This window comes from Camelus ferus, chromosome 2 (genome assembly GCF_009834535.1).
Source record: "Camelus ferus isolate YT-003-E chromosome 2, BCGSAC_Cfer_1.0, whole genome shotgun sequence".
NCBI classification, from domain to species: domain Eukaryota; kingdom Metazoa; phylum Chordata; class Mammalia; order Artiodactyla; family Camelidae; genus Camelus; species Camelus ferus.
The window spans coordinates 85428899-85439964 of NC_045697.1; the positions used below are offsets into that span (position 1 = coordinate 85428899).

Sequence of the window (11066 nt, forward strand, 5' to 3'; positions counted from 1 at the left end):
AGGCAAAACATTTTCTGACAAATCTTAGCAATGTCCTCCTACGGAAGTCTACCCAGGAAATAGAAATATAAGCAAAAATTAACAAATGGGACCTAATTAAACTTATAAGCATTTGCACAGCAAAGGAAACCATAAGGAAAACAAAAAGACAACCTACGGAATGGAAGGAAATATTTGCAAATGATGCGATTGGCAAGGGCCAATTAATTTCCAGAGTATATGAACAGCTCACACAACTTAATAATGAAAAACAAACAACCCAATCCAAAAATGAGCAGAAGACTTAAACAAGCAATTCTCCAATGAAGACATACAAATGACCAATAGGCACATGAAAAAATGCTCAATATTGCTAATTATCAGAGAAATGCAAATCAAAACTACAATGAGATGTCACCTCACACTAGTCGAGATGGCCATCACAAAAATGTTCACAAACGATAAATGCTGGAGAGTGTGTGGAGAAAAGGGAACCCTCCTACACTGTTGGTAGGAAAGTGGTTTTGTGCAGTCATTATGGAAAACAGTGTAGATATTCCTTAAAAAACTAAAAATAGAGTTACCATTTGATCCAGCAATCCCACTCCTGGACATATATCCCTCAACTTTAATTTGAAAAGATACATACACCCCAATGTTCATAGCAGCACTATTTACAATAGCCAAGACATGGAAGCAACCTAAATGCCCATTGACAGATGACTGGATAAAGAAATTGTGGTATATTTATACAATGGAATACTACTCAGCCATATAATTTAGTAAAATAACGCCATTTGAATCAACTTGGATGACCCTGGAGAATGTCATTCTAAGTGAAGTAAGCCAGAAAGAGAAAGAAAAATACCATATGATATCACTGACACGTGGAATCTAAAAAAAAGAAAGAAAGCAAGAAAGGAAGAAAAGAAAGGAAGAAAGAAAGGAAGGAAGGAAGAAAGAAAAAGAAAGAAAGAGAGGAAGGAAGGAAGGAAGGAAGAAATGAACTTACTTACAAAAGAGAAACAGACTCACAGATGTAGAAAACAAACTTATGGTTACTAGGGGGGAAAGGGAGTGGGACGGGATAAACTGGGAGTTCGAGATTTGCAGATACTATATATAAAATAGATAAACAACAAATTTCTTCTGTATAGCACAGGGAACTATATTCAATATCCTGTTGTAATGAAAAACAATATGAAAAGGAATATAAGTATGTATATATACGACTGAAACACGTTGTACACCAGAAACTGACACAACATTGTAAACTGACTGTACTTCAATAAAACACACACACACACACACACAAAACTTGTCCTGTTCAAGGGTCAGTTGTATATATCTGCTCATTCATTGCATTTCCTGTGAAGGATTTTACTAATTGATCTATCATACTTTATCAGTAATGTGATAGAAAAACTATTTTTTAATGTTAATTCAGAAAAGCATTTCTGGAGTACATCTTACATCCTGGAAGAAGGAATCCACTGCTGACATTGAGTCTCAGCCTGCAGTATTCCACCACCATTGTTGGTCCAGGCTGGTTGACCAAGTCAGCATGGACTGCTGTTTTCAGTAGCCTGCCCCGTGTTGATCATGTAGCAGTGGCAGACCATGCAAGCGAAGCTAGCAGCAGTGTGGTGAGGGTATTGTAGCTGTGTGCACACACCAAAAAAGGGATGTGAAAAACACTGGGCCAGTCTAGAGGAGAAAAAAGGCTGAAAGAAACAGGGGTAGGAAGGTATTCTTAGATATAACAGGGAGTCCAGGATGATATGATTAATATGTTCCTATAATTTGGGGTCTTTTAAAAATTGCTTTATTTTCTACCTCCCACGACTTGTTTAGACACAGACATAAAGAAAACTCTTTCATGCAGGCAGTTTGGCCCGAGTGCCTGATAGTTGCATGCCAGTGATATCATACTGCCTGAAGGCCACTCAGACACAAAGGCTGGTTATTTTTTCAATGTTATGAAGCTGAAGGGCCTCAGATGGAGTGGAAGGAACACAGGCTTCTGAATCCAAGGTCTTGTGCAGAGTTTCCTACAGTGCCACTCCATAACTTTGAGACTGTGTGAACTTGGAAAGTTATTTAATCTCTCTGAAGCTCAGTTTTCTCATCTGTAAAATGGGAATACAATTTCCCTGATAGAAATTTTATTGACAGAATTAAACTTTTTTGATATGTAACATGCCTGAGACATAAGTAGGCACATGTCGAATTCCTTGGATTCAACTTGCCTTAAAATACACAAAGCACTTGCCCCTGCTTAATCAGAAAAACATTTGCAAGTGAAAAAAATAAAATGAATGGAATCATTCAGAACTTGCTCTTTAAGATGACCAAAATGAGCAATTTCAGGGCTGGTGGGTATAGCTCAGTGGTAGAGCATGTGCTTGGTGTGCATAAGGTCCTGGGTTCAATCCCCAGTGCTTCTGTTAAGAGGGTAAAAGAAAAAAGAATGAACAATTTCATGTTTATAAAATGTGGTATACCTAATAACCTCCCTTTTACAAATTTTATCTAGTTTATTTCTTAAAACAAAGAGTGAAAAGCGTAATTTTCCGCATTTCACAGTTGAGGAAATTGAGGTTTAGGGACACAAGTGACCTGAACCTCATTCTGTCTGACCCCAAAGCCTCTACTCTTAACCAGCTCCCCAGGTTGTCCAGATGTATTATTTGGAGCCTCTCTATCAACTATTTTCATGTATTTATTTCTTTTTCTGGTTCTCTAATGTTAATAAGCAATTAAAAAAAAAAAAAAGATTTGACCACAGAATTTGGGTTGGTGGCTCCTTGGCACTCTATAAGAGCAAATTTAACCACACATATTGTTTTCACAAAGTGTGCTAATTCATCAGTTCTAGCCACAAACTTCTCAGGTCACAAGTCTGGAAGATTAAGCCAGAAGGAGGCGGAATAGTCCAACGTGATGTAGCTGCCTGAGTCTTTCACTCAAAAATCGTTTAAACTCCATGCTGTTGACACAGTGTGAGTCCTTCCCTAATGGCACTTGACAAACTGGCTTGTCTATGAAAAATATTGCGGACAGAAGGACTAACAAAATTTTTTATAATCTTAACATATGCAGCTCATGAAAAGCAGACATATGACTGTATATACCTTTGATTCTACCAGTTTCCATGTTTCCATTACAGGGAACTTGTTAACCCTGGAGCTCAATTACTTAAAAAAAAAGGGGGGGGGGCATCTCCTTATTAACCTTTTGACTGTCTAATTCCAGTTTTTAATTGGGTGGTTTCTGCACGCCTGCTACTGTTACTGCTCACTGGTTCCCACAAGAGCCATCATCGGTAGGTATCATTATGATCCCCATTTTAGAGACGAGGCTACTTAGAGGCTGTCAGAACTTGACATTTTTTTGCCAAGAAGAAATTTGAACCCAGGCAGTGCTTTTTGCTCTGAAACTCTCTCCTCTTCTTTTGGAATGAATTCAAGGTAGTCCCTCACATATGTGGGGAGTGAACTACAGAATTCAAGAATAAGTCAATTTCAGTCATATCAACATCCAGGTTTAACTGTTTCTTGATAGTCTGGTATATAAAAATTTTCCCTTTGAGAAAATAAAACTTTTCTTGACTAGAATAGCATGATGTGAAAATTCTGTTAAGGTTTCTCAGTGTGTGTTAACAGACTCAAATATATTAAATTCCTTATTGGATTAGACCAGTTAACACTGGATTTTTTCACATTTCTATACTTAAATATCACATCTAGGAAACAAAGGTATTAATATTTACTTCATCGTGCCAAATCAGATTCTTTTATGAAACTAGATCAAATATGAATCACTACCCTATAAATTCAAAATCTGTATGTGGAAGGTAATGAGAAACAGAGGTGGTTTTCATTTTATGAGCACAACTTCTCAACTCTCATATGCTCTATTGAAGAAAAAAATTGCATTATTTCAAGTCATTTAAAAGCAGTAAAGCCTCTTTTTTTCTGGCTAATAAATTGTAAATTAACCAATGAAATTATTTGGGGGAAACAGCTTTCATTCGGATAGAGTCTGATGTGAAGTCTGAAAACTCTTGGTGTTATGAAAGAAAAATTTGATTTCCACAAATGTAAACTTAGACTGTATAGTCTAAATCCACTTCATTTCCTCAGATTATTCCTTATATGACATGTTCTCTCCATAAAATATTACCAATAAAAGCCTTGAGTTTTTCTCCTTTGACTTCCTAGCATTTTATCAGTAGCTGTCTATATTTCTAAGTTTATACATTTTTATTAATGTGATAATCCTAGTGATATTGTATCACTTCCAATCCCCAAACCTTAAACTACTCGGTCAAAATCCAGGGGAACTCCTACTGTGAAGAAACTGAAAATTTAGGGGTTAGACATTTTTCTGCAATTAGAAGAGAATAACATTATGAAAATTCAAAGAGGTTAGAAACTCAGAGGTCATTTGAAACACTAAACTCCAAAGAACTCATTTGTATATCTGTCAAAACAGAGGAAAATCATTCTGATTTTGAAAGAACTTTTCAAAGACTTATCTACGTGGGAAATGGCACACTGACCTATGAGGAATATGTAATTTGTGTTCAACACAAAGTCTCTTTCAAGAACTAAAGATAATCTTATACCCCATCAATTCCAGACCAAAATGTTTGTAATTTATTTTGAGTGAGAATGTTCTTAAGGGAATAGGTGATACAAATCAAGCAGGATCCAAGTGCAGAAAGAACTTCAAAAGTGCTAAAATGCCTGACTCTCTTCATCTTTACATGAGCAAACACATTAACCAGTCTCCTACTTGCTCTCCCTCTGTATTTCAAGGCAAGTCCAACAAGACACATGTAGGGGGAAAAACACAAGATGAGGAAGAATAAAGGCAGTGGGAGGCAGGGATAAAGAGGAAGAAAAGAACGAAGAGAAGGGAGATAGTATTTAAGAACTTAAAATCGAGAGTGATAAGAAAATAAAGGCAGGCGGTAAAATGATGAGGGTTAAGGAGAGTCAGTAAAGGGCTTGGGGGCAGAGGACCTGAGAAGTGAAGGATGCAGGAGAATACAGAGGAGCCAGTGCACCAGAGGAGCTGAGAAGCCCAAGAAAAAAGGGATGATATAGGACTTAACACCAAATCTGGAGATAACGTTGGTCAGTATTTACGTAATGAGAAAACAGAAAGGTACAACGACATTTACTAGGGGAGGGGGACAGGATGGAGGTGGACGAGTAGCCTGTTTCAAGAATTTCCATCTCACTAGCAGTTAGAAAAGCTTCAAAGAGTTGTTTGATTTTCATGGGCAATTTGAGTGAAAGGAAAGATGACAGAAAGTTGAATCAGGGAGGATCTTGAAGTTAGAAAGGTCCTCTTAGTAAAAGGAGAGAAGATAAATTGGATTGTGTACTTGTACAAAGTGGGAGTTGAGCCAATATGCCTTAAAGGAGAATTTTCCAAAAGTTTTCCATATTTACTTGCACTTTACTATCACTTACTTGATTTGTTTAAACTGTAGACCTACATTTTTTTTTTTTACTAAATAGCTTACTTAAAAAGGAAATTAACAACCTAAACAGTAATATCTGTTTCACATGCTGGTTATGTTTTTTATCTCATATACATTAAAATAAATTAAATATTTGCTATGGAACCACCTAAATATCTCAGGCCATTGCAGCTTTGCATGCATGGGAGGTGAGATAGCGCTAGGCTAGAGGAAGGCAGGAGGGAATTTTGTCTGATCCACAGTGATGGCAAGCACCCAGAAGACCCTAAAGAGACAGGAAATGCAGGAGAGCGGTGGGCAATGAACCCCAAGGCCTGTAAGAAAGGGGGCAGAGATGAGGTCTGCCACAGAGGCCACACAATGTCACTTCTGCCTCATTTTATTGATCAACGCAACTCTCAAAGCCAGCCCAGATTCAAGAGGTGAGGAAGTAGACTCCACTTCTTGATGGAAGGATCTGTAAGGAATTTGTGGCCATTTTTAATCTACCTCAACTCATGGACTCACAGGCTCAAAAACTCAACAGCATAATCAACATAATTCAAAAGATGTGGTATTAATTTGGAATGTCATTTTAGTGTTCTTTCCAAGATGTGCTATGTTTGGGGCTAAATTTTACGGAATTAGGTCAGGGATAAGAGGAATATGGCATCAGCTCTACTCTCACTTTTCTTTTGGGATACCGATTCTCGTACATCGTGTTTGACACAAGTACACACACTCACAGAAACACACACACCTCCAGGTCTGTTGTAGGTTCCTGGCACTATCTTTGTTCTAGAAAGTCATTTTTATAATATGAATGGGAAGAACCAAACTAAAGATCAACTTAATTGCTTCTAACCCAAAGGAAACACAACATGTCTTGTTTTTATATGACATCCCTCAGCGGGTGAAACACCTAATTCAAGGGTGAAACACCTAATCTCAAGGGACAGATATTCACTCAGGTTGGAGGACTAGTTCTGCTTCAGAGTGGGGATGGAGAAAGCATGTCTAATCCACCTGATTCTTAACTGTGAGTCATATTATGGTATTTCAGCAAACACTTCCAGTGTATTTTTGTTACCCCAAAAGTATAGAAGAGAATAATTTATGCATTCTATTGAACAATATTTGAGAAGCAGGGGAAAGTTCACAGATCTTCCTAAAACCATGAGGGACTTTTCAGTTCTTACCTCATCACTAGGCTTTGGGAATGATTCTTTTTTCAAAGTCTGAACATATATGAGGTTCCCCTTTGGAAGAGAAATACACGTGCTACGTATACAGCATTTTGTGCCCGGTGCTAAACTCTTTTCACTCTGTTTCGCGCCCCATCTCCCTCTTCCTCCCTGCTCTGTGGTGTGCAGGCTGGGAGCTGGCTAAACAATTCTGCTTGGCCCGCTGCTGCAGGCCTGGCTCTGCCAGTGGATGATGGGGGTGAACGCAAGGCGGGCGGAGGGAGAAGGAGCACTTCCTGTTGTATTCCCGCTGCTGCCGCCTTGGCTTCCTGTGCCCGGTGCCTCACCCCGCAGGGCTACCCGGCAGGGCTTCTCCGCTTGGCCGTGGTGGTACTCCGCAGGAGCAGCAGTGGATGCCAGCTCACGGTTTTCCCAGCCTGTGGAGTCAGCCTCATCACACCCCGTCTGGGACACCAGCGTCCGGAGCTCAGAGGTCCAGGACATGGGTCGCAGCTCAGACACAGCAGCGTGAGTTTCTGTCTCATCCTTAGAGATCCGAGTTTTAGCTCCACCAAGTTCCTCCACGCTTCTAACTCCAGGCTCACGGGTTTTAACGATTCCACCTCTTTTCTTTGTGTCCCGGGGAGCCCTCTGCTTTCTCAGTTGCTACCTCTGGGAGACCTCCGTGTTCCCTTTTTGCCCCCAGGGTGCCCTTTTCAGTTCTCTGATACCCACTTATAGTCAATTCTCACTATTTAAAGAACAGACTGGGTTTGTGCCTTCTGATTGGACCCTGACTGAATAAGTGACTGAAAGGTAACACAGATGATCAATTGAAACGTTAACCTTGATCATATTAAGAGTCATCTTCAAAATTCAGGAAGTACCAGCAGACTTTTAAGAATACAGTCTTTAAGAAGTTTCAGGGTTTACAGCATTCATCTGAAGTAGTTTAATATTAGAGAGACTCTAATATTAAAGCCACATACTTAAGACTTTTTACCTAAAGATTTGGAAGAGCTTGGTAAAAATGACACTTTTAATTAATTTGCACAATATTCTTGGGAATATGGTAGGATGTAAATATCACACAAACATCAGCCAAAGATTAACATTGTTTCAGGGATACAAACCAAAATTTCAAGCAAAGATAGGGAAAATCAGAATAAAGCATTTCATATGCATCCAAGTTGAGCAAGGGGCATGCAGAGGAAAAAAAGTAGAACAATTGATTTTCAGTGGATTGTGGCTTCAGTTGGAATGTGTGAGAATAGGGACCATTTAGTTATTGTGGTTCTGAGCAGAAGATGCAGCAACTTTGGGCTTCACTGGGTCCTATGCTCCCTGGGGGACTGTGTGCTGAGAATGATGGCTTTTCAGAATTATGACACTCTTTCTCAGTGACTGAGTGCCCCTTAATGGTCAGTATGGTCAACAGTGCAAGATGGCCAACTGCAACCATGCAAGGTGTCACCCTTGGGTGTTTCTGGCTTTAAAAGTGACAAGTGAAACCTTAGGCTGGGGGAGGCTAGGGGAAGCTGTGGGGGGGCTGTTGGTGAGTTTTTAAAAAGTTATTAATATATTGCATATAAATATATAAACATATTTGGAAGGATAAACAAGATAAACATCTGTTGCCCCTAGTGAGGGGAGCTGAGTGGCTGGGGGACAGGAGTGAAGGAAAGACTGGCCTTTCGCTGGATACCCATTTGTATTTTTTTGATTGTGTACAAAGTTTGTATTATACCTACTGAAAAATTTTAAAAAACCAACTAAATATTTAATTTATATTTGTATTTCCCTTTACAGTTTCCAAATGGCTCTTCTTTCTGTAATTCTCTCTGCTCCTCACTTAAAATCTGTGAGGTAAATATGATAGGATTCTTCTGGTTTTATGCATGGAAACCTGAGGGTCTAAAGGTCTGGCTTCCTCACTATCAGGCAAACATTTAGGCTTAGGTTGAAGACCAGATTTTCTTACTCCAAATGGTTCTTTCTGTCATGTCTCACTGACTTATGTGTGCTCAGGACTACAAAATAGATTGGGGAGAAAGAAAATCAGCCTTTACAAGACAGTTTACAGGCCAGGTTCCGGCCTACGTATCTATGCATGCAGGTGTCTGCATCTGGTGGAAAGACTGTTGCTGTAGCCACAGTAATCTGCAGACCAAAGCTCCAGGCTATATGAATTAAATCATGTACTTAGTAATGATAGACCTCTCTTACTAGCCCAGGGCTGAGGACCTTATATGCATTATTTGCAGTCTTAACTAAAAGATTATGAACAGGCATTCTCCCCATTTTCCAGATGGGGAAACTGAGGTACAGAAAAGTTACATAACCAACATATTAGTTTAGAAAAATTGTAAGGCAAGGATTTGTCTTCAATTCATCTTTCCCAAATCCCATTCTTTTTTCCAATGCATTGAGCTAGATGCTCCAATGGATCGGTATGTAAGTAAGAAAGTGAGTGTCTCCAAAACAGAAGTGTGCCCTGCGGAGTGTGGAGAGGAGTGGATGATGAGGCAGAGAGGAGACAAGTACCATGAAAACTCTAACACTGATGAATCCTAGTATTATAAAAGAAGTCTGAGCAAATGCCATAAGGGTTTAAAGGAAGGAAGAAGGAAGCAATCTTAGTCATCTTCAGGTGAGTTAGACATGGCTTCATTCATGAGAGAGCCAGAGTGAAATAGGCACTGAAGACTTACAAGGAGACGAAGTATGGAGTAGACTTGGAGTCATGAATGGGAGGAAAGCAAAACATGGCAGATGGAATACATGGATGCTTGAATGACTGGCCAGTGTCTACAACATAAAGTATGTTAATAAAAAAATGTTGTTGCCTTCCCTAGGTCAGGTCTCTTAAGTTGCAGGAGCACTAGCCAATTTGCTGGTGACCAAAGCCCCTCAGGGGAAAATAGTATAAAAACAAACACATAAACAAATTTTAAATTGTTGAATGAATGGATGTAAAGTGACAAAGAAGGGAAAAAAAAGCACAAGAACCCCTCCCCTGCCCCCAGTTTTCTACCATTTTGGCTGAGTTCCAAGTTACATTGTTATCTTATTGTAGTAATTATTCAGTGCTTGATTGTGGCTAAAAAAAAAAAGAAAAAAAAATCAACATGATTAAAACATGTAAGAATGCTAAAGTAACGCTTTGCCATGTCAACTGGCTCTCTTCAAGTCCAAGGAGAATGGCAGAATCCAAAACTCTGGCTGCCAAATATCCACTTCCCTCAGCTTGGAGTAGTTTTCCAACTCTGTTCCCTGGATATTTTGAACATTTGTAAGGGCTTCAGGGGTTCCACAAACAATGAAGATTTAAATTTCCTGAAAATCTCATTCATTGATTTTTACCTGTTTTTTTAATATTGTGATTCCAGATAAGAGTTCACTAAAAAAAATTTTTTTACAACAGTAGCTAGAAAACATGCCATTGAAATGCTTTCTCAATATTGCAGGAAGACTTAGAACTTCTAAGCCATGCTGAGGGTGTTCACACAAGCTGCAAATGAAAGGAGGTGAGGGTGGTCAGGGACAGTGAAGTGCAATGGAAAGAGCACTGGGCAGGAAGGTGTGACACATGGGTTCTTCTGTGATCCTACTAACAAGACGGGGGTTTTGCCTGGATATGGCGGGGTGACCTGCACAATTAAACCTGACCTCTCGGGACTCATTTTTCTCATCTGTGTGATGCGGGAATTGAAAAAGGTGATCCTTGCTTGTCTAGCTATTGCCAGTTAGGTACTGAACACTTTCTAGGATTTAATCACACTGCTGTTTACTTATTTCTTCCATGCAGCTAGCCATTTTGGACAGTTAAAAATGTTACCTTTTATGTGAATCTCATAAACTGAGCTGAAGAATTCATTTCCATTTGTAAATGACTAGACTTTTCCAGCATAAAGAAAAGTGATTTCTCTGGCAGTTTAGTATAATCTATGATAAATTACTTCTTCAATTTAAATATTATAATGTGTAAATTCATACACAGATTGGGTTTAAAATCATGAATGTATAGAATTTCTCTTAGCCAATTCATTTATTTGGATCTTCTTAGAGTTCAGTGTTGATTACCCCAGGGTGACCCAAGTGTTATGATGTGGCAATCTGTGTCCATCTATGGACATATGAAAATATAATTTGTTAGAATTGCCCTCCTATTTCATGATATGGCTTATGTGTATGACCATGTAATTGACTTGCTTAGATGAAACCATTATCTTACAGTTAGTCACATGGCAAAAAACCAAAACAAAACTATCTAACCAAGACCGGCAGCCCTTTTCTCCCCATTGTGGTAGTTTTGATGGCTTTTTAAAAGCCATCACATACTATATACATTTTCGAGCACCTATGATCTCTTCAATACACATTGATCACTGCTAGGTACCAAGTGTTGCATAGCCATGGTATGCACC

At 39.1% G+C, this 11066-nt stretch overlaps 1 non-coding gene across 1 annotated transcript; it reads left to right on the plus strand.

Moving 5' to 3' along the window:
- The first annotated feature begins 2354 nt into the window (after positions 1 to 2354).
- Positions 2355 to 2426, plus strand: TRNAT-GGU. The gene has a single exon. It is a non-coding gene; the product is annotated as a tRNA-Thr (tRNA).
- The last annotated feature ends 8640 nt before the right edge of the window (positions 2427 to 11066 follow it).